We start from the raw sequence: 19,638 nt of genomic DNA, 5'->3' as shown, positions 1-19,638 counted from the left end.
ACAGAGGGTAGAAAAGTGCTCTAGAAGGGGCTGTGGCCCCTGCTCTGGGAAGAGGGCTGGGCGTGGGAGGCGGGGAGGGGCTGGACATGACTTTTACAAATAAATGCAGCCTGAATGGGTTTTTTAAAAGAGAGGAGTCCAGCTAGAAGCTAGTATTTGTTGAGTGCCCACCTGTGCTAAGGCAGCCACTCCCACAGTAAACCAATGCCATCCAGCCACTGGGTCCCGTTTTCAAAAGAGGATGCCTCACCGCCCAAGGCTGGAGTTCTCAAGTCCCAACCCTCATTCCACCCCCTGGAGTCCCAGAGGGGAGAGGCCTGACCTCATCCTCAGGACAGAAGGTCAGGAGGGGCCAAGGTTGTCCCTGGGGTCACACAGATAATGGGCAGAAGCTCCTGAGGAATGCGAGCACTCCTTCAGAAAGAGAGGCACCCGGCTGGCCCTGCCCTGGGGGCCGGACACACCTTCCCCCATTCCAGTGTTCTGAGCACGGCCCAGCACCCCTGTGGCCTGGCTGGTGCTGGGGCTGGCATGGAGCGAGGTCCCTAGGTTTCTGCTGTGGGGTCTGAGAAGGCCCTGAGCAGTCCGGCCGTGCACCCTGCTTTCTCCTGGGTGGAGACTCTTCCCCTGGGTGCTCCCCACCCACTGAGGATGAAGGAGTGAAAGGGGATAAAGTTTTTAAAGGGTACAATGTTAGTGTTGAGGTTTTTTTCTTTAAATTTTTATTCTTCTGAAAATCATATTAGTTTCTCCTGAAATTAAAAATTTTTCCTTTAACGAGGGTTGCGTAAGATTTTAAGATGGAGCATGCATGAGCCTGTTAACTGGTTGCTAATCCAAAGTTATTTTTAAGCCCTTTGTAGTGAGAACATTTCTATGCAGATCTCACTGTAGGGATGACACCTAAATCATAGTTGCCAGGCTGTTCTGAGGATCCAGGAAGCCAACAAACAACCACTTCCTGTTCTCAGCCCAGTGTTTGCTCACATAGTGCCCGGTATCACCATTAGCCCGGATCTCACTCTGCCCGCCACAGTGGATTCCTCTCCCAGCAGCTCCTGGAGGCCGGGGCTCGACATACAGATGAAGAGACCCAGGCCCAGAGATGCTAGGCTGCTTGCCCAAGGTCACACAGCCCCCAGTTCATGGATCAGGATCAGAATCCAAGCTGTCCGACTCTAGCCCATGAGCCTACCTGGCTGAGAAGGGTCCCAGACACCAGTGCCCCGGCACCAGGCAGCAGGTGGCTGAGTGAAGGCGGCAGAGCCGTGCGCAGGGCAGTGCTCGGTGGAGGCGGGTGGCGGCCCGGCCATCTGGCCTGTCCGGCAGAGGCAGTTGATGACTCCACTCCATGGCTGCCCTTCCATGGCAGTGTGGGTCCAACAAGCCAGATCTTCCAGTTTTTTAAGATGATAGAAATCTTGTTTTTTATATAGAATGTTTCAGTTTTTGAATATTGGCAACTAATTTAAAAATCAAAGTAGGGCCAAATTGCAGCTCAGTCTGTGAGCTACAGACCCCTGGGAGCCAGATCCAGCCATGCCTAGTGGTACGTGGTCTGTGTGGCCTCCAGCCCCAGGGGACTTCCTCCAGCAAAGCCCCTTCCCAGACCGGGAATAAAATGACTGCCAAGTAAACTGAGATTCTCCTATTCTGAGAGTCACACATGATTGACTGCAGAGCAAACGCGCCAAGTCCCCCAGTCTCGTCTTCGTGGTTAGTGGGCCATTCTGCACGGTGTCACCAGCCTATGAATAGGGCTAAGTGGGCCCCCAGGACACCAGCTCACCCTGGTCTTGTGTGTTTTTGAGTGGAGACTGTTCCGGACCTTCCCTGAAGGATGCTTGGACTCAGAAACAGCATTTGGGGCCTTTCTCTGAAGGCAGATTGTGATTCAGCCACGGCTCTGCCGGCCCAGCTGTGCTCTGAGGACATAGAAACATACTCTGAACACAGGACCTTAGAGTCACCTAGTCTGCACGCCCTCAAGACCAGGAGTATCACCATCTGGCCTCCCCACACGTGCTTTGTGTTTCTCAGTAAACCTAGAGGCTAAGCACAGGAGAGCAGATTCAGACGCCCCAGCGCTGCGTTGAGTGAAAGATGGAAGGAGCAGCTGCTTGTGGTTGGACTTGTGATAAGAAAAGGTGAAATCTCACCTCAGAGAACAGTCTGTGATTCCAGGGTAAACACACCTGGAATATTACATTCTCTTCTCCCCATCTGTGGTCCTCATACCTGTGTGCAAACCAAAGAATTCTCCTTGGGTCTGAGACTCTGTCCTAGAAGGTGGGCACCAGGCTCCTGGTGCGTCACAGTGAGATGGCAGACCCAGCTCGGAGACTGGCAAGCCTGACCCATGGGGAGGGAGGCCAGCATGAGCCTGGGGAGGGGCCGTCCTCCACACCAGACACGTGTGAGGGTGGAACACGAGCCATCAGAAAGGCTCAGCCCACACTCTCAGCAGCCACTGTCACAGCGGCCTCATGGGGTGGATGGTAATGGGAACTGCCCAAGGGAGCACAGCCAGAGGCTCACTGAGCAACATGACCAGAACTGTTCCAGGATCTGGGGGGACGAAGTGGTCCTGCCCTGTTTTGCCAGCATCACGTTTGTCCTTTTGGCTCTGCCCATTACTACTCTCAAGATGGGACTGAATGAGAGCCAGGTTCACCAGTGTGCACCCCCTGTCAGTATCCTCTGTAACTGCAGCCAAAGAAATCTGAGAACCAGTGTTCTGGTCAAAGGAGGGAGCAGTGCAGTATCTTGAATTAGGTGAGCAACTCCAGCTTCCTGCCTTTACTGATTATTATAACCTGAGACTTTTTAGGAAGTACAGAGTATCCTGTAAACTTTTTGAGAAACAGATAGTCAAATAGATCTTTGTTAGCTCTTTTCTTGAAGTTGTTATGATGAAACAACTTTTCCTGCCACTTAGGAAAAAACTTGTGTTGAAATAACTTTTAAAACACAGTAAATACTTTAAGATATAGCCAAATCAGCTTATACTTTAGTGATGTTTATTCTGGGGCCACAGTATGACCAGCAGTCACTCCTGCTTCTGGCCAGGCTAAGGACTAGACATTAACATCCCTCCATAAACAAAATATACGAAACAACTGTTTTCAGACATTGGAAAATAAGTAGCACAGGAGTGTGCTTCTTGAAAGAAGGAAAACAAATGAGGCACCTTTCGGGTTCCCCTGGCTTTCTGCTGCAGGCACAGGGAGGGGAACACCGGGCAGGGTTCAGTGCCTTCCTGGGTGGAGGAAGCAGGAATTGGAGTTTGGGGAGCCAGAGGGGCTGGAAGTTGCAGGGAAGAGTCCAGAGACGCGCGGGGAGGGATACGCAGAAGAGAGTTCCAGAAGTCTGAATAGGGGTTGTCTTGAGTCCTTACTGTGTACTAGCCCATAGATGTACAGAATAAAACTCCACAAATCCAGGCAAAGGAAAGACAGCTTATAAGCGCAACCATTTCCAGAGCTCTCTTGGGGTGGGTAGATATTCAAGCTCCAGCCTTCATTCAGTGGAGACCCAGAGAAGTTACACCTTGGTCGTAGAGCTAACTGTCTCTGAAGTGCAGGCCCATCTAGACTTACCCTAGAAAAGCTTAAAAACAATCTTTGAAATGACCAAATGAGGAACCTAACTGCCTACAAAACAAAGCCCAACACTCTAAAAAAAAAAAGTCGAAATTTCAACACAATACTTAAAATGTCCAACAGCCAGTTAAAAATTATGAGACTTTTGAAGAAACAGGAAAATGTGATCCAAAGCCAAGAGGAAAACCATTCAATAGAAAGAGGTCCAGAAATGACAGAAATGAGGAAACAAGCAAAGACATTAAAAGGACTGTTACGACTATTTTCAGGTATTTAAAGGAAAATACGTACATAATGAGAAGAACTGAAAATATAAAAAAGAACCAAACAAAACTTCCAGATGAAAAATACAATATTTTATAAAGAAAATACAGTGGATGGAATTAACAGTAGAATAGAGATGGCAGAAGAAAAAACAGGGAACTTGAAGACATAACAATAGAATCGACCCAAAATGACACACAGAAAGAAAACATGGGGGATAGAAAACAGCCCCAGCAACCTGGAAGATAGCATGCATTAGGCTTAACAGAGAGGAGAGAAAGATGGGCAGAAAAAGTGTTTGAAGAAATAATGGCTATTTTTTTCTAAATTTGATGAAAACTCTTAACTCACAGATCTGAGAAGTTTGTCTACCCCAAGCATCAGGATAGACACATGGGCACAAATGCAACCCAGGGAATATCATAATCAAGTTTCTGAAAGTCAGTGATAAAGTAAAATCTTAAAAGCAATCAAAGAAAAATAAAAGACACATTATATGGAGATGAATGAAGATAAAAATTATGACAGGCTTCTCTTCAGAAACTGTACATGCCAGAAGACAAGGGATCATCATCTCTAAGCCAAAAGAAAAAGGAGCTGCCGAAATAGAATTCTATATCTAGCAGAAATATCCTTCAAAAATGGAGGCAAAATAAAAACGTTCACAGACAAGCAAATCAGATAGAATTAATCACCAACCGACCTATGCTACGAGAACTAGTAAAGTACGTTCTTCGGGCAAAGGAAATGACAGCAGATGAAAACTGGGATCATCAGAAATGTAGAGGCAGCAGGGTGGGTTTGTGGGTAGACGACAGAAATAGGCTTATGTTTTTCTTTGAAAGATCACTGGCTGTTTAAAGCACACATGATAACAGTGTATGATGGGGTTTGTGATACATGTACAAGTAAAATGTATGACAAAATGGCATAAATGGTGGGAAAGGGAAAAGGAAGTACACTCCTGTAGGGCTCTCATACGTGAAGTTGTATAATGTTACTTCAGCGTAGAACGTGATAAGTTAAAAATGCATAAACCATAGTGCAACCATTCAAAAACAAACACACAAAACCCACAAAGAAGTATAGCTAATAGAGCAGTAGTGGAGATATTGATAAAATGGGATAAAAAACATAAATTCAAAAGTAGGCAGGAAGGGACTTCCCTGGTGGTGCAGTGGTTAAGAATCCGCCTGCCAATGCAGGGGACATGGGTTCAAGCCCTGGTCCGGGAAGATCCCACATGCCTCGGAGCAACCAAGCCCGTGCGCCACAACTACTGAGCCTATGGACTAGAGCCCACGAGCCACAACTACTGAGCCCAAGTGCCACAACTACTGAAGCCCACACACCTAGAGCCCATGCTCCGCAACAAGAGAAGCCACCTCAATGAGAAGCCCACGTGCTGCAACAGAGTAGCCCCTGCTCGCCGCAACTAGAGAAAGCCCACGGGCAGCAATGAAGACCCAACGCAGCCAAAAACTTTAAAAATAAATAAATAAATTTTTTTAAAAAAGGGAGGCAGGAAAAGAGGAACAAAGACAGATCAGATAAATAGAAAACAATTTAGCAAGAAGATACATTTAAAACCAGCCATGTTAATAATAACATTAAATGTAATGGTCTAGACATTCCATTAAAAAGCCAACTGGGGGAAAAAGGCAAGCCTCCTGTACTGTCTACAGGAAACCCACTTTATTTTTTTATTTTATTTTTTTAAATAAATTTATTTATTTATTTATTTATGACTGCATTGGGTCTTTGTTGCTGTGCGCAGGCTTTCTCTAGTTGCGGCAAGCGAGGGCTGCTCTTCATTGCAGTGCGCGGGCTTCTCATTGCAGTGGCTTCTCTTGTTGCGGAGCACGGGCTCTAGGCGTGCGGGCTTCAGTAGTTGTGGCGTGAGGGCTCTAGAACATAGGCTCAGTAGCTGCAGTGCACGGGCTTAGTTGCTCCGTGGCATGTGGGATCTTCCCAGAGCACGGCTCGAACCTATGTCCCCTGCATTGGCAGGCGATTCTTAACCACTGCGCCACCAGGGAAGTCCCGAAACCCACTTTCAATATGAAGACACAGATTAAGAAAATCGGGCAAAGCAGACGTCCCAACAGGGTATGTTACCAGAGATAAAAAGGGACATTTTATGATGATATAGAAGTCAATTAAGCACTTCCCTGGTGGTGCAGTGGTTAAAAATCCGCCTTCCAATGCAGGGGATGCGGGTTCTATCCCTGGTCAGGGAACTAGATCCCACATGCATACCGCAACCAAGAGTTCGCATGCCACAAGTAAGGAGCCCACGAGCTGCAACTAAGGAGCCCACAAGCTGCAACTAAGGAGCCTGTGAGTCACAGCTAAGGAGCCTGCCTGCTGCAACTAAGACCCAGAGCAACCAAAATAAGTAAATTAAATTAAAAAAAAAATCTTCACAGAAACATTCAGATTAATGTTTGACCACAGATCTGGACACTGTGGCCCAGCTAAGTTGATACATAACATTAAACATTAAAAAAAGAAAAAGTCAATTAATCAGGAAGATATAACAATCCTAAGTGTGTATGCTCCTCATAAGAGAGCTTTAAAACACATGAAGTGAAAACTCACAGGAATGAAAAGAGATATAGACACATCCATAATTATAAGTGGAGAGTTCAGTGCTTCTCTATCAGTAATTGATAGAGCAAGTAGACAGAAAATCATTGGGGATAGAAAAGACTTGTACCTCACTATTAACCACCATGACCTAATTGACATATTTAGACCTCTCAGGACAATAACAGCAGAATATATAATCTTTTCAGGTACACATGGAACAGTCAACAAACTAGACCATATACTGGGCCATAAAGACCGGTCTCAATAAATTTAAGAGGATTGGAATCATACAGAATATGTTTCCTGACCACAGAGGAATTCCCCTGGAAATCAATAACAGAAAGATATCTAGAAAAATATCCAGAAATTTTGAACATAAACAGAACACTTCTAAATAATCCATGGATCAACAAAGAAATCACAAAGGAGTGCTTAGAAATTTATACCTTTAAATTCTTACATTACAGAAGAACATTGGTCTGAAATCAGTGATCTCTACACCTTCACCTTAAGAAGCTAGAAAAATAAGGGACTTTCCTGGTGGTCAAGTGGTTAGTACTCCGCACTTCCATTGCAGGGGGGCACGGGTTCAATCCCTGGTTGGGGAACTAAGATCCCACAAGCCGTGCAGCATGGCCAAAAGAAAAACAGAAGATAATAATGTAATAATAAGAACGACTACATGCCAATAGTTTCACAAATTAAGTTAGATAAAATTGGTAAGTTCTCTGAAAGACCCAAGTTACCAAAACTGATTCAAGAAGAAATAGAAACGTGAATGTGCCTGTATTTATTCAAGCATTTGAATGTTTAACTTAAAACCTTCCCACAAAGAAAACTCCAGGCCAGGTGGCTTCACTGGTGAAGTCTGTAAAACATTTAAGAAAGAAATATTATTAATTCCACCCAAACTCCTTTTCAAAAAACAAAGGATGAAAGAAGATATTCAATTCATTTTATGACACCAGCACTACCCTGATACCAAGACCAGACAAAGACATTACAGGAAGAGAAAACTCTGGACCAATATCCTTAATGAATATAGACCAAAAAATCCTTAATAAAATACTAGAGTATCAAATCCAATGATATGTGAAAAGCATAGCACATCCTGACCCAGTGGGTGTTATCTCAGCAATGACAGGTTGGTATAACATTAAAACATCAATATGCTATATTAACAGATTAAAAAAGGAAAACCATATGATATGTCTCAATAAATACAGAAAAAGTATTTAACAGAATTGAACATCCACTCATGATTTTCTAAACCCTCAGCAAATTAGGAATAGAAGGGAACTTGTTCACCCTGATAAAGGGAATCTATGAAAAACCTGCAGCTAGTATTTTACTTGATGGTAAAAGGCTGATCCCACTGTCAGCACTTGCATTCCACACTGCTGGTAATCCTAGTCATGTAAAAAAGCAGGGAGGCTGGACATACAGAATGCAAAAGAAGAAGTAAAACTGTTTCATTCACACACTGCATTATCTAGTACATAAAAATTGTAAATAACCTACCAAAAAAAAAAACCTACTAGACCTAAAGAGTGACTTTAGCAAAGGCCCAGGATATGAGATCAATATACCAAATCAATTATGTATCTAGCAATGAAAAGCTGGAAATTGCAATAAAAATACCATTAACAATAGCATCCAAAACCATGAAATACTTAGGGACATACTAAACCAAATATCTGTACACTGAAAAAAAAAAAATCATTGCAGAGAAAATTAAGACCCAAATAATGGAGAGATGTAGCATATTCATGGATCAGAAGACTCAATGTTAAGATGTCATTCCTTACAAAATTTATCTATAGATTTAACACAATCTGAATTAAAATCCCAGCAGGCTTTTAAAATTGAAATTGAAAAATAAAATTTACATGGAAATGCAAAAGATACAGAACATCCAAAGCAATCCTGAAAAAGAACAGTTGAAGTCACTTAAACTACCTGATTGTAAGACTTACTATAAAGCTCTAGTAAACATGACAGTGTGTTGTTGGCATAAGGACAGAAAAAATAGACACACACACACATATGGTGATCGATTTTTCAATTAATGTAACAAGAGGAATGGATTGTTTATGCAATTAATCGTGCTGGAACAACTAGATATCCATGTGGGGAAAAAATAAATCTCAACTCTTTTACCAAATACAAAAATTAAATCAAAATCTATCATAAGCCTAAATTTAAAGTTAAAACTATAAAACTTCTAGAAGAAAGCATAGGAGAAAATCTTTGTGACTTTGGGATAGGCAAAAATTTCTTAGGATTAAAAAAAGTTCCAACCATAAATGAAAAAAAATTTGATAGATTGGACTTCATCAAAATGTTCAAGTTCTGCTTCTCCAATGACACTGTCAAGAAGATGAAAAGGTAAGCCACAGACTGGGAAAAAATATTTGAACACATATCAAGGACTTGTGTCCAGAATATTTAAAGAACTTTACAACTCAGTAGTAAATAAATAGCCCAATTTTTAAAATAGAATACTAGAAAAGACCCTTTACAATAGAAGAGATACAAATGGCCAGCAAGCCCATGAAAGATACTCATTGTTAGTCATCAGGGAAATGCAAATTTAAACCACAGCAAGGTGCCACTACACGTTCACTCAGATAACCGAAAACATACAAAAACATGACAGTATCAAGTGGTAGCCAGGATGTGGAGGAGCCGGAACTCATACTGCCTGAGGGAACACAGGATGGTCAACTGCTTTGGAAAATAGCTTGGCAGTTTCTTAAAAAAAAACTTTCTTACTACACAACCTAGCCATTCAATTCCATGGTAACCGTGGGAGAGAAACAGAAACATCCACGCACGGGAAGGCCTTAACACGAATGTCAGACTGGGAACAACACAAATGTCCATCAACACATAAATAAATGGAAAAGCAAATTACTGTGTAGCCGTATGATGTACTACTACTCCACAAGCAAAAGAACTACCGATACATATGACAACAGGAACTCAGAAACATTTCTTTGATCTCTGGAAGAACCAGACATCAAACAGTACCTAGTGTACTCTTTTTATGTGAAATTCTAGAAACGACCCATATAGTCAGTAATGACAGAAAGCAGATTGATGGTTGCTTAGGGCCGGGGGTAGGGATGTTTGGAGTGATGGAAATGTTCCACATACCTGGATGTATACATTTTCTACAACCCATTGAAATGCACACTTAAAATGGGTACATTTTACTGTTTGTAAATTATAACTCAATAGAAGTTATTTTTTTAAAAAAACAGCAAAGGATCTCCTGTGTTTAGCATCACCCAGACAGCAGCTGGGAGCAGCAATGGACCAGGAAGTTCTGGAGAATGCTAGCCTTCTGCTGTCTATGTTCTGTCTCTCTCCTGCCCCATGGTCCCTTCCAGTCTCAGTTTCTAGTCTAGGAGATCTGCATCTGTCACAGGCAAAACCAAGAAGGGCCAAAGTGAGAAAGACACCAGTGTCAACTTGCCTCACATTTGATGGCTGCTGCAGGTCCTTGCAGAATTCTTGTAATTCCTATCAATTTACTCAGGCTCTCTTAATTATCCTCCACTGTGGCACTCAGGACTCCTAGGGGAGGTCATTACTGTCAACAGTGCCCTCTCAGCGGGCCCCAGGGCCTCTCAGAAGGGCCTCGAGAGCCCTGGGGGATGGGAGGGATGAAGGAGCCTCTGGCTTCCTACCCTCATCCCAGCCAGAGCTGCCCTTCCCTGCAGGCCTGCACTCAAGATTTTGTTTAAAGAAATAGTACCTCAACTTTAAAAACCATTAGAATCAGTGTATAGAACAAACCCACTTCTGGTTTCTTGATTCATAAGCGGTCATTTGCTCTCTGGAGAACACTGCAGATTTCACACTCACTTTGTAAAGAGAGGGTGGCCTAGAACCTCCTTCGCTGAGGGAAGGCCCCCAGGTGCTGGTGGCAGAAGCAGCAGTGGAAACAGTGGCCATCCTCTGGCCACAGACAACGATGACAAGGCATCCGGCTGCATCCCAGTGAGACGTCATTTACAGAACAGGTGGCAGGCTGGTTTAGAGTTTTCTTGCTATTTCCATCACTTTATGCTATTTGCTAGATGGTTACAGTTCTGTAGAGAAGTGCTCTGTAGTGAGCAGGCTGATCTGTCCACCCACCTTGCTGAACTTCCACATTAACACTAATAGTTTGTCTTTGGTGCTTTTTTCCCTAAGTGGATGATCTTGCTGTCTTCAAATAGTGAGTGTTCCTTCCCTTCAGTACTTACAGTCCTATTTAGTTTGCTTTCCTTACAGAGCTGGTTGGGGCCCTGGAACCATATTAACAGGAGTGTCATCATGAACATCTTGTCTCATTCTCTGACTTGAAGAGATTGAGGCTAGTTTTCCACTAAATAAAGTGATTGCTGTGTGTTTTTAAAATATAACCTCTATCAAGTTAAAATTTTTCCTTTTTTTTTTTTTTTTTTGGTTGTGTTGGGTCTTAGTTGCAGCAGGCAGGCAGGCTCCTTAGTTGCAGCTCGCCAGCTCCTTAGTTGCAGCTCACCGGCTCCTTAGTTGTGGCATGTGAACTCTTAGGTTGGGGCATGCATGTGGAATCTAGTTCCTGGACCAGGGATCGGCCCCCTGCATTGGGAGTGCGGAGTCCTAACCACTACGCCACCAAGGAAATCCCTTCCCTTACATTCTTTTTTTTTTAATATAAATTTATTTATTTATTTATTTATATTTGGCTGAGTTGGGTCTTTGTTGCTGCGCGTGGGCTTTCTCTAGTTGCGGCGAGCGGGGACTACTCTTCCTTGCAGTGTGCGGGTTTCTCATTGCAGTGGCTTCTCTTGTTGCGGAGCATGGGCTCTATGCGTGTGGGCTTCAGTAACTGTGGCTTGCAGGCTCTGGAGCGCAGGCTCAGTAGTTGTGGCGCGCAGGCTCAGTGGTTGTGGATCGCGGGCTCTAGAGTGTAGGCTCAGTAGTTGTGGCTCACGGGCTTAGTTGCTCTGCGGTATGTGGGATCTTCCCGGACCAGGGCTCGAACCCACGTCCCTTGCATTGGCAGGCGGATTCTTAACCACTGGAGCCACCAGGGAAGCCCCTACATTCTTGATTTACTAAGAGTTTTCATCATAAGTAACTGTTAAACCTCATCAGGTGTTTTTCTGCATTGATTATGATAATCATATTTTTTTTTTGCTTATTGTGGTGAAATATGGTGGTAGATTTTCTGATATTGAAACAGCTTTGCATTACTGGGATAAACTATACTTGATAATGATATATTTTTAATACTTATTTGATTTGATTTGCTAATGTTTATATACAGTTTTTATAGCTACATTTATGAGTTAAATAGGCCTGTAATTTTTTCTTGGGTTGTCTTTATCTGGTTTGGGAATGTAGATTACTTATAAAATGAGCTGGGTAGCTTTCACTCTTTTTCTACTTTTCTGAATAATTGGAATAAGATAGAAATTGACTATTCCTTGAAATTTTGGTTTCTTTGAAAATTCAGTAGAACCTCCTGTAAAGCCATCTGAGCCACAGGTCTTTGGGGAGGGAAGTTTTTGATCATCATTTCAATTTTCTTAATAATTATTGGACATTTCAAATGGTTTTGTAACTTTCCATTTCATCTAGATTTTATTAACTTACTCATGAATAGGTCTTTATAACATTCATTTTTACCCAGTTATTCCCCTGCCATGTTCGTTTTCTCTCCCTTTTTTGGATCAGTCTTGGCAGAGGTTAATCTTATTAATCTCTGCAGATAGCAGTTTGGGTTCTGTTGATACTCTGCGCTGTTTGTTTTCTTGGAGATTCTATGTCCCTGAAACTTGCCTTTAACGCTGTGACATCCTTTTTCCTGTTCCCAAGTTTGTTCTGTTCCTTACTCTCCTACTTCTCCCATTGGAGGCTAGCTCATCTCCTGGTAGTTTTAACTGTTAGTATTTCCAGATAAGTGTATTTAAAGCTGTTTCAGCTCTGTCCTACAAATTCTGAGATTCACTTCTAAATATTTTTTAATTCACTATTTGATTTCCTGTATAACTCAAGGATTATTCAGTAATACATTAGTCAGTTTCAAAGCAGAAGAAATTTGGGAGGATTTTGATGTTGGTTTCTAATTTTATTGTATTTTATTTGGAATGAATTGAGACTTGTTCTGTGGCCTGATATGTGGTCTGATTCTGTGTGTGGTCTGTGTTCGGCAAAAAAAAAAAAAGTGTATTATCTGCCTAGTAGTTTAGACGTCTCTGTGTCTTAATAACTCAAGGTAATTAATTCCATTGACTAAGTCTTTGCCATCTCTGTGTGGGTTTGTGATCAACAGGGGTGATTAAAACATTCACCTACCTGTTTTGGATTATCTATTTTGCTCTGCAGCTCTGTCAGATGTCATTTGATATGTTTTGAAGTTGTCCCTTCACCAGAACACAGAGTTCTTCTTTGCCCCTTATGACACTTTGTACCTAATTCTATTTTTTATTTTGTTTTGTTTTCAATTTTTATGTTTGTTTTTTTTTGGCCTCACCACATGGCTTGGGACATCTTAGTTCCTCAACCAGGGATCAATCAAACCCAGGCCCCCAGCAGTGGAAGCACAGAGTCCTAACCACTGGACACTGGACTGCCAGGGAATTCCCTGTCTTTTGTTTTAAATGGGTCTTCTATACAATATCTTGTTGGCTCTTGTTTTTTTTTTTTAATATACATTTATTTATTTATTTATTTTTGGCTGCATTGGGTCTTCGTTGCTGCACGTGGGCTTTCTCTAGTTGCAGTGAGCGGGGGCTACTCTTCGTTGCGGCGTGCGGGCTTCTCATTGCGGTGGCTTCTCTTGTTGCAGAGCACGGTCTCTAGGCGCGCAGGCTTCAGTAGTTGTGGCATGCGGGCTCAGTAGTTATGGCTCGCAGGCTTTAGAAGGCAGGCTCAGTAGTTGTGGTGCACATGTTTGGTTGCTCCACGGCATGTGGGATCTTCCCAGAGCAGGGATCAAACCTGTGTCCCCTACATTGGCAGGCGGATTCTTAACCACTGTGCCACCAGGGAAGTCCTGTTTGTTTTTTTTAATCCAATTTGAGAATTTTTTTCTTCGTTGGTGAACTTAACCCATTTATGTTCATTTAGTTCTTATCATTGGGCTTAATTCTACATATTATTTACTTCCCATTTATTTACCTTCTGTTTTTCTTTTCTACATTCCTGCCTTTCATTGGAGAAATCAAGTTTTCTTCTGCTGCACTGTAAGTTACATATTCTACTTTTGCCCTAGGATAATTTCACTCACTCACACCCGTGTTCACGCAGCCCTACTGATTTCTCACACTTGTTACCACTTTCCTGTTCCCCCACCATAGGCACGTTCTTTACACACTCCATTCCTCCCCATGACCGGCTGCCCCACCCCATCACAGCCACAGTGTCTGGAATTCTCATTTTGGGTCGTTGTGGGTCTGTATGGGTTTGATTTCTCTGTTTCTAACGTCTCTGGAAGCTTCTTCTGGATTTGTTTTTCTCCTTCTGTAAGCACTCCTCCCAAGAGTATTCTCAATGTGGATCCTTATACTGAACCAGAATTTTTATCCCACTTGTTTGAGAACCCCTCGTGCCTGTATCCCTGTAGGGATTTAAAGTTTGTGTTTGACAGAATTCAATACAAAAATGTAGAAGTTTTTGTGTAAGTTTGGCCTCATCCAAATTCTGTCCTCCATCAACATCCTGTAAGAATGCTGTTCAGTCCTCAAGTAAGCATAATAACAATGTAACTAATCCTGGGAAATGAAGGATTTGTATTTTAACTTGGGAAGGACAGTAAAAGATTTCCTGGGCTTTGCATGTGTGGCTCTCGTGGCCAGGTTTCTTGTGATTCGAAGGTTCAGCCCTGAGTGCTTTTGGCATCATTACACGTGCTACTCCATTTATATTTTAGTGTAAAATAGAGAGCCAGTTACAGTCCTGAACTACAGATGTCACACACAAGTGAGCAGGAAATCTCGTAGCGTAAAATTCTGTATTTAGCTCTCCACAGACCCTGCTACAAACATGTGGGTTTTGGGGTTCACTCTACGACCAGGGCTGAGCCTCCCTGGTCCACGTGGGGACTGAGGGAACTCTGCAGTTGGGCAAAAAAGCCCAGCCATCTATAGAAGGGGCTCCCAATTCATGGGGTGGGACGTGGCTCAGGCGTTCAGAGCTGCACGGGCGCCCTCCTCTTCGCAGTGCCCAAGGGAGGCCTGACAGAGGGGCAAGAGCTGCATTCTTACTTCCAGCCCAGCAGCTGCAGGTTGATGATCCTGGACTTTTGCTCTTGGCCCAGCTGCACCACCTCTGTGTCAGGACGGGGGTCTCGCAGCCCCCGTGTAGGGGCCAGGCGTGAGGCGGGTGTGTGCCCGGGAAGCTTTGCCTAGAGCCAGGCCTGGCACCGTGGCAGCACTCTGCAAATGCCACACTTCTGCTCACACGGTCAGTCGTTCCGGCGGCCCAGGCCCGTGGAGAGGCCTCCTGGCCCCCTTGCCAGCCTCAGGCCTCCCACTTGGGCTGAAATCAGACAGGGAGCAACAGAGAAGCTGTGGGGAGCTACCGGGCACGCAGTAGGTCTGCGCAGAGCTCACTCCCAGCCCTGAGCGCTGGCTGCCTGCCCTGCAGGGCACGTCTGTCGCTGGCCTCTCCTCCCGAAGGGGGTGGGCGGTGGTGTTTGCGGGGGTGGGGACCCAAAGCGGCCCACAGGGTCCTCAGGCTCATCACCTGGGGCCTGGTCCGGACTCACGGGGCCTGGAACAAGACAAGCAGCCAGTGTGCTTGTGGCCAATTGGCGGCCCTCCCGAGGGGGCACGTTTCTGTGGAAGAGGAGAGCGTTGCCTCACTCACAGCTGTCCCCCCGCCAAGAAGGAGCAGAGGGCAGCCCTTCGAGGCGTGTGGCCTGCCGGTCTGCACCCCGGCTGGGTGCAGAGGTGGGCAGCCCCTCCCCACGAGGATCTCCAGCGATGCTTGGGTGCCCAGCCTGGCCTCCCTGGGGGCAGAGCCCCCACGGGTCCCTTTGAAAGTGTACCTTTCATGAATGTCATCTTGTTTATCAGGTTTTCAGGCTTTGATCTCTGTGGAAAGAAGGCAGATCAGAATCTACCCCACCCGATGTGCTCATCTGTGCCCTCCCTGCTGTCCCCACACATGCCTTACAGAGGACACAGGCTCTCTGGGTGCAGCCTGGGCGCTCGGCTCCCCCCCACCGCCAGGCAGCCCCGCCAGCCCTCTTCCCTCCAAAGGGGGCACCCAGCCAGGCTTGGTGGCCCAGCCTCTGCTTTCTGCCGCCTGACCCCAGCCCCCACTGTCCTGACCTCTGTCCTGGAGCCATTTCCTCCTTCCCCACGCCTGCACCCATGCGCCTGCCGCCTGCCCACCTGACCTGGCCTCTGCCAGCCCCTCTCCTCTGGGGAGCTGGGGCTCAGACAGGCCCCGAAAAGGGGTAGAGTCACCATGGAGGTGGTGCCAGCTCTCCTCACGTCCTCTGCCACAGAGTATTTCTGCTACATCCCCTGCCCAAGTCCTGGCACCCTGTGGCCCGGCAGCCCTTCCCAAAACCCAGGATGGAAACCACACTGGGCCACACTGAGGGACGCTAGCAGACAGTCAGTCCTGGATGAGCCCAGAACCAGGGAGGAGGTACCCCCCAAAATGATGGTAAGAAGGAGCAGTTAGGGGTTAGTGTCAGGCGTTAACTTCAGGAAGGGGGCGGGAGGAGTGGTGATGCTGGTCTGTTAACCAGGTTGGTCTGGGCAGCATCCCCAGCCCAAGGCTGGGAGTGGCTGCAGGGCCCTGAAGGATCTGGCGTTTCCTGCCTGCCCCTCCTCCACCCTGCTGAGTAGAGTCGGGCCTGGGAGTGTCCTCCCAGAGCCTCTGCACCAGGGGTGAGCAGCAGCTCCCGGCAGGGCAGGGCTGCTCAGGGTCCAGGTCATACCCACCATCCACACCCATCGTACACTGAAGGCTTGGGGCTCTATCCCAACAGTGGTGGGAAGCCTTGGAAGGATTTGGGGGTGGGGAGTGTAACAGAATCTAACTTTTAACCACTGATCCACAAGGAGGCCCAGGGTGAGGGTGAGGAGACCTGGGGGTGTGATTCCCCCAATTTGAGGAATGTTGAACTTGGGGGCTTAAGGGGCTCCCAGGGAAGCAAGAGAGAGGTCTCGACAGAAACGAGGGGCCGTCAGCACGCAGAGGTGGTCACCCAGAGAGGAGAGGGAAGGACTGGCTAGAGCAGCTGAGGCTGAAGTAAGCCTGAGAAGGCCTTGTCCCCTGTGGCCAAGGCCACAACTGGTACCTGCGTCTAGAGCAGCCGCCCAGCTCCAGGGAAGGCTCTGGAGAGCCAGGGCAGACGTGGCTCCATATCCCCTTTCTCAGGAGTGCAGCTGAGTCCCCAGCCCTTCCAACGGCCCTTAGAGGCCTGGCAGGCGTGCTCAGGGTCACCCTGATAGCCAGGCAGCCTAGAAGCCAACGCAGAAGGGAGCTGAGCAGCAGCTCCGAGCCTCCAGAGAGCTGTGCTCAAAGAGCCCTAGGAGGCCCTGAGACAGGAGACTAGCCCACCTCCCCCGGGGTGCTGGTCCACGAGAACTTCCAGGCTCAAGGTCATTACAGGCTCCAGGAAGGTTGCGGGGAAGGCCACCCACCAAAAGTGCAAGCCCACACCCCCCTTGGCACCGTCAGCCCCTGCAGGGCCCCCAGTCCTGCTCCCGGGTTCATACTGGGAGGTCTTCGACATCTCGCTGAACCTTCCTGAGAGCTGGAGCTGGACCAGCAGCCCATAAGAGGCAAGTGCTGTGCCCCCCAATTTCCCTGAAGCCTGATCAGAGCCAGTGCAGAAAGACAGCAGAACAGGTCAGGCAAGGGAGAGAAGGCAGAGAGCACGGTGGGAGCCTCGCTTCCACACACCAGCTCCTGGTCTGAGTGAGGGCGCAGATTAATCAAGCGGAGACCACGGCTTGGGCACAGGGAGTGTCCTGAGGAGAGCAGGCCTGACATGTCCAGCTTCATGGCTGAGCCAGGACTGCCCTGCCCTGAAAGCCTGTCCTGGAGGAGCCAGTCACCCGCTCCGGGCGACACTGCAAGAAGAGGGACAAAAACCAGAGGCTGCAAGGCCGGCTGTGCCATCCTCCCGGCTTTTTCTCACCCTCGGCTCAGAGGCCCTGCCCCCAGGCAGATGGGTGGGTCTGCCTGGCCTGTGCTCCCAGCATACAGTGGAACCACCTGCCTGGCATCCGGCTGAGCTGGCAAACAGCTCCTGACAGCCGGCCACAGGGAGCTTGGCCTCCCAAGCAAAGGTCTTGGGGCCTGGGCTGGCCCTTCTCCCTACGCCTCACTTTCTCCAGGAGCCTCCAAGTGGAGACTCTGGGATGGACTCAGGTCACGCCCACAGAACCCCTGAAGGGGCTGCTCCCTCGAGTTATAGGGGAGGACCCCCAGCATCACAGTGGTCAGGGTCCTGACCCTGCCCCTCCCCAGTGGCCGCTGCATTCCAGAAGGAAACCAAGTGAGCAGGATGGAGCTGACCAGAGATCCCTTTATAAGTACTTGTAAAGGCATCTGGGGTGGGAGTGTCTCTGTGTAGAGAGGAGGAATTCATCTGGGGTTTAAGAACCAAAGACACAGGCGCTTTCCCAGAGAGGGAGAAGCAGTCATGGCCAGAGGAAGCAGAAGGGAGCCTGGGGACGTCCAGGGACACACATCCTCACCCCACTCCAGGACCCGGCGCACGGAGGCACTGGGCAGGAGGAGAGCAGAACCTGGCCCAGCTTTGGGGCTGAGGGCTCTGGGGAGGCCACTGGGTGCGACCCCTGGAGGCTCCGGGAAAGGAGGAATGGTTCCAGATGTCTCCAGAGGCCAGAGGAGCAGAAAGAGCACAAGATGAGAGAGGGGGCCAGGGCCTGGGTGCTCATGGCAGACCCCCAGCTCATGGTGCTGGAGTCGCTGGAAGAAGCCCGGCACACAGCCCTGTGTGTGTGCTTTCAAAGCCCAGGCCTTTCCCATCTCCCAGCTCCACACCAGCGCTGTTCTTTTCCTCCAGAGGCTGTGCAGCTGGCCTGTCCTCGGCCTCAAGTCTTTCCCAGGTTGGTTCCTGTCATCCACCTGTGCAGCATGCGGCCATGCGCTGGGCAGGCCCTCCAGACCTCTCCCCACAGTGTCCCACCACCAGACCCATGGGGGTGGGCTCGGTGACACTGGGTAGACGGTGTGCGTCACTGCAGTGTGTGTCACACGTGTGAGATGCCAGTGCCAGTTGGCCAGGCCCCACCTACCATGTCTTTACACCCTGAGGCAGCATTCTCTTTTATTTTATTTTATTTATTTTTTTGGCCGCATCACGTGGTATGTGGGATCTTAGTTCCCAACCAGGGATAGCACCTGTGCCCCCTGCACTGGAAGCATGGAGTCTTAACCACTGGACCGCCAGGGAAGTCCCAGCGTTGTCTTTTAGTGCAGACCCTCCTGGAGCTCCAGACCCCGGCCCTGCCTGCTAGGCCAGCCGAGGAAGGAGAGCCGCCCCTGAGCTTGCATCTCACAATTGCTTTTTATTTATTTTTATTTTTTATTTTTTATACAGTTTTTAAAGGGTTACACTCCATTTACAGTTATTACAAAACATTGTCTCTATTCCCCTTGTTGTACAGTACATTCTTGTACGTCTTCTTGGTACTTTTAAAAAAGAAATACATTCTTAGTTCTAAAAACTAGGAAAATAGAGAAGAGCTCAAAGAACTTTAAAAAAAATCACCTATGGTGCCCTAGTGCAAAGACAGTTGTTGCCAGTATTTTGGAAGGGCTGCCCTGGAGCATTGGCCCATACCTGTGGCATGTGGTGCAGCTCCCGGGTCCTTGGCCTGTGCCTGGCCACACGTGTCAGGGCTGCTGGGCAGTTGGAGATGCCCGGCAAGCATGGCCAGAGGGCAGGGGGTGGTTGACAGCCTGGGAAATGCCTGGGAAGTGTCGTGAGTCAACCATTAACCTTGGTACCTCTGTGGGACCTATTGCAAAATGAGCACGACAGGAGATGTCGTTTTCAGGGCCAAATGTCCTGAGTGCCCAGTGGAGGAGCAGGCCCAGGCCCTGCAGAGCATCTGGAGAGCACGTGCCCACACAGACCTTCTGTGCGGGGACACCAGGGCCAGGACCCCCAGGTACAGCTGTTGCCCCAGCAGGACACTGG

General features: G+C 47.3%; 1 protein-coding gene across 9 annotated transcripts in view; it reads left to right on the top strand.

The window, feature by feature from the left end:
• CCDC57 (coiled-coil domain containing 57) overlaps nt 1-19,638 on the top strand; it is a 113,925-nt gene that overhangs the window by 93,451 nt on the left and 836 nt on the right. The window lies entirely within an intron of this gene.

Source organism: Balaenoptera borealis (assembly GCF_965194805.1).
Source record: "Balaenoptera borealis genome assembly, chromosome: 20".
In the NCBI taxonomy this organism is placed as follows: domain Eukaryota; kingdom Metazoa; phylum Chordata; class Mammalia; order Artiodactyla; family Balaenopteridae; genus Balaenoptera; species Balaenoptera borealis.
The sequence above is the reverse complement of the archived record's forward strand: the minus strand, read 5'-3'. Positions and strand labels throughout refer to the sequence as shown.